Source organism: Mixophyes fleayi, chromosome 8, assembly GCF_038048845.1.
Source record: "Mixophyes fleayi isolate aMixFle1 chromosome 8, aMixFle1.hap1, whole genome shotgun sequence".
NCBI classification, from domain to species: Eukaryota; Metazoa; Chordata; class Amphibia; order Anura; family Limnodynastidae; genus Mixophyes; species Mixophyes fleayi.
Genome location: NC_134409.1, coordinates 106,634,989 through 106,639,466, shown reverse-complemented (window position 1 = coordinate 106,639,466; position 4,478 = coordinate 106,634,989).

The window sequence follows — 4,478 nt, the reverse complement described above, 5'->3', positions numbered from 1 at the left end:
TAAGGAGTAGGCAGGTGTAGCGTGGAAGCGGGTAGACACGTGGGATGGCACTGGGGAAGAAGACGGAGGGTCAACAGTTGCTGCTACATTTTGCTCAGGGATCCCTCGGGAGGCTAGAGCCTGACAACATTGAAAAACTGTTGCTGCCGAACATCATGTTGTTCAATTCGAGTACAACGGTACTGCAGCATCTCTTTAGCTGTTGGTTCCGATCCTGGGTCTGTCATGGCCTGATCTTACTGTCATGGGCACTAGGAGTTCTGCCCAGGATTTCACCAGATGACTTTGCTTACCAGAGGGGCGGAGTTTGCACAGCGGTCCTCTGGCAGTAGGGGTGAATAGTGGAACGTATATAACAGCAGATGGAGTGAGGATGCCAATGAAGCAGATGAATAGTCAGGGACTTGCAGCGATATAGATGAGTCAGCGACTTGCAGCTATATAGGTAGATGAGTCAGCGACTTGCAGCTATATAGGTAGATGAGTCAGCGACTTGCAGCTATAGGAAAGGCAGGTTTAACCACGGAGACCAGAGTGGACGTGCACAGATGAAGGAAGGTAACGGGTAGTCAGTGGTCTGCGTATAGCAAGTTGTACCACTGCTGTGATGAGAAGACTTGTCCAGGTGCAGGTAGGTAGCGGGGAAGTCAGTGGTCTGCGTATAACAAGTTGTACCACTGCTGAGGTGAGAAGACTTGTCCAGGTGCAGGTAGGTAGCGGGTAGTCAGTGGTCTGCGTACAGCAAGTTGTACCACTGCTAGTAAGTGAGGACTTGTACTGGTGGCTGATAAGTGAATACAGAGAAAGAGTCAATAACTGAATGAGGACAATGAGAGCACAGAGGAACCTCTCCAAACGGGTAGGCAGCGTTATCGCTAATAGTCCTATGGTGATATCTATACCACTGCTCAGTAGAGAGGCTTGTATAAAGTGGATAGGCAGAGTATCAGCCAACGTCCTATAGCGGGTATGGATACCGCTGTTGAGAAGAGGAGCTTGTTCTTAGCGGATATGCAAAGTAACAGTGGATAGTCAATAACGAGTGAGCATACCGCTGATGGCAGAGGCACTCACGGTCAGGTGAGTGACAGGGAGAGGGAAGGGTGACGGAAGGGAGGAAGGGAAAGGGAAGGGTGAGGGGAGGGAGGGAGGGAGGGAGAAAGGGAGAGGGAAGGGTGAGGGAAGGGTGAGGGGAGGGAGGAAGGGAGAGGAGAGGGAAGGTAGAGGGAAGGGTGAGGGAAGGAGAGGGAAGGGTGAGAGAAGGGAGAGGGGAGGAAGGGAGAGGGAAGGGTGAGGGAAGGGAGAGGGGAGGGAGGAAGGGAGAAAAGGAGAGGGAAGGGTGAGGGAAGGGAGAGGGGAGGGTGAGGGAAGGGAGGGCTGGAGAGGGAAGGGAGAGGGAAGGGTGATGGAAGGGTGATGGAGGGAGGAAGGAAGAGGCAAGAGAGGGGGAGGGAGGGAGGGAGGAAGGGAGAGGGAAGGGTGAGGGAAGGGTGAGGGGAGGGAGGAAGGGAGGGGGAAGGGTGAGGGGAGAGGGGGAAGGGTGAGGGGAGAGGGAAAAGGAGGAAGGGAGAGGGAAGGGAGAGGGAATGGAGAGGGAAGGGTGAGGGAAGGGAGAGGGGAGGGAGGAAGGGAGAAAGGGAGAGGGAAGGGAGAGGGGAGGGTGAGGGAAGGGAGAGGGAAGGGAGGAAGGGTGAGGGAAGGGAGGATTGGAGAGGGAAGGGAGGAAGGGTGAGGGAAGGGAGGATTGGAGAGGGAAGGGAGAGGGGAGGGTGAGGGAAGGGAGGAAGGTCAAGGGAAGGGTGAGGGAAGGGAGGGCGGGAGAGGGAAGGGAAGGGAGGAAGGGAAAGGGAAGGGTGAGGGGAGGTAGGGAGAAAGGGAGAGGGAAGGGTGAGGGAAGGGTGAGGGAGGGAGGAAGGGAGAGGAGAGGGTGAGGGAAGGTAGAGGGAAGGTGAGGGAAGGGAGAGGGAAGGGTGAGAGAAGGGAGAGGGGAGGAAGGGAGAGGGAAGGGTGAGGGAAGGGAGAGGGGAGGGAGGAAGGGAGAAAGGGAGAGGGAAGGGTGAGGGAAGAGAGAGGGAAGGGTGAGGGAAGGGAGGGCTGGGAAAGGGAAGAGAGGAAGGGAGAGGGAAGGGTGATGGAAGGGTGATGGAGGGAGGAAGGAAGAGGCAAGAGAGGGGGGAGGGAGAAGGGAGGGAGGAAGGGAGAGGGAAGGGTGAGGGAAGGGTGAGGGGAGGGAGGAAGGGAGAGGAAGGGTGAGGGGGAGAGGGAAGGGTGAGGGAGAGGGAAAAGGAGGAAGGGAAGGAGAGGGAGGGAGAGGGAAGGGGAGAGGGAAGGGTGCGGGAAGGGAGAGGGGAGGGGAAGGGAGAAAAGGAGAGGGAAGGGTGAAGGAAGGGAGAGGGGAGGGTGAGGGAAGGGAGAGGGAAGGGAGGAAGGGTGAGGGAAGGGAGGATTGGAGAGGGAAGGAAGAGGGGAGGGTGAGGGTGAGGGAAGGGAGGAAGGGCGAGGGAAGGGTGAGGGTAGGGAGGGCGGGAGAGGGAAGGGTGATGGAAGGGAGGAGGGAAAGGGAAGGGTGAGGGGAGGGAGATAGAAGGGAGAGGGAAGGGTGAGGGAAGGGGTGAGGGGAGGGAGGAAGGGAGAGGAGAGGAGAGGGTCAGGGAAGGTAGAGGGAAGGGTGAGGGAAGGAGAGGGAAGGGTGAGAGAAGGGAGAGGGGAGGAAGGGAGAGGGAAGGGTGAGGGAAGGGAGAGGGGAGGGAGGAAGGGAGAAAGGGAGAGGGAAGGGTGAGGGAAGGGAGAGGGGAGGGTGAGGGAAGGGAGGGCTGGAGAGGGAAGGGAGGAAGGGAGAGGGAAGGGTGATGGAAGGGTGATGGAGGGAGGAAGGAAGAGGCAAGAGAGGGGGGAGGAGGAAGTAAGGGAGGAACGGAGAGGGAAGGGTGAGGGGAGGGAGGAAGGGAGAGGGAAGGGTGAGGGGAGAGGGAAGGGTGAGGGAGAGAGAAAAGGAGGAAGGAGAGGCGAAGGGAGAGGGAATGGAGAGGAAAGGGTGAGGGAAGGGAGAGGGGAGGGAGGAAGGAGAGAAAGGGAGAGGGAAGGGTGAGGGAAGGGAGAGGGGAGGGTGAGGGAAGGGAGAGGGAAGTGAGGAAGGGTGAGGGAAGGGAGGATTGGAGAGGGAAGGGAGAGGGGAGGAAGGGCGAGGGAAGGGTGAGGGAGGGAATGGGAAGGGAGAGGAAAGGGTGAGGGAAGGGAGGAATGGAGAGGGAATGGTGAGGGGAGGGAGGAAGGGAGGAAGTGAGAGGGAAGGGTGAGGGAATGGGGAGGGAAGGGTGAGGGGAGGGACAAAGGGTGAGGGGAGGGAGGAAGGGAGAGGAGAGGTTGAGGGAAGGTAGGGGGAAGGGTGAGGGAAGGGTGAGAGAAGTGAGATGGAAGGGAGAGGGGAGGAAGGGAGAGAGAAGGGTGAGGGAATGAAGAGGGGAGGGAGGGAGGTAGAAAGGGAGAGGGATGGTGAGGGAAGGGAGAGGGTAGTGTGAGGGAAGGGAGAGAAGAGGGTGAGGGAAGGGAGGGCGGGAGAGGGAAGGGTGAGGGAAGGGAGGAAGGGAGATGGAAGGGTGCTGGAAGGGTGATGGAAGGGAGAGGAAAGGGTGAGGTAGGGAGGAAGGGAGAGGGAAGGGTGAGGGAGGGAGGAAGGGTGTGGGAAGGGTGAGGGAAGGGAGGATTCAGAGGAAGGAAGGGAGGAGAGGAAAGGTGAGGGAAGGGAGAGGGAAGAAGGATGGCAGGAAAGGAGGAAGGGAGAGGGAAGGGAGGAAGGGAGAAGGAAGGGCGAGAAAAGGGAGAGGGAAGGGAGGAAGGGAGAAGGAAGGGCGAGGGAATGTAGGGGGAAGGGTGAGGGATGGGAGAGGGAAGGGAGAGAGAATAAATAAGGAGAGGGAATAGGCAGAGAAGGGAGGACAGAGGAGGGAAGGGCTGGAGAAGGGAGGAAGGGAGAGGGAATGGGTGGAGTAGGGAGAGGGAAGGGTGAGGAGGGTAGGAAGGGTGAGGGATGGGAGAGGGACGAGTGAGGGAAGGGAGGGAAGGGAGAGGGATGGGAGAGGGAAGGGAGGAAGGGAGAGGGAAGTGGTAGAGAAGGGAGGAAGGGAGAGGGAAGAGAGAGGGAAGGGAGAGGGATGGGAGAGGGATGGGAAAGGGAAGGGGTGGAGACGGGAGGTAGGTAGGGAGGGAGAGGGAAGGGAGGGAGAAAAAAAGCATAATAATTCCAACACTTCACAAGCATTTTCTAATAAAGTATTTTGTGCGATGGTTCTGTTGTGATTGAGATACATTGATTGTGTCTCTCTGCTTCAATCAATAAAGTATACCAAACTAAACCGGACAAAGTAGAAGAAAAAAAATGGCCATGGTGAGTGAACATGGGTACTTACTTTTCCAAATGTCTTAGATTTAGAGCTATGAGTTACTCTTGAAAGTCCTGGAAGGCAGGGCTCGACCAGTCT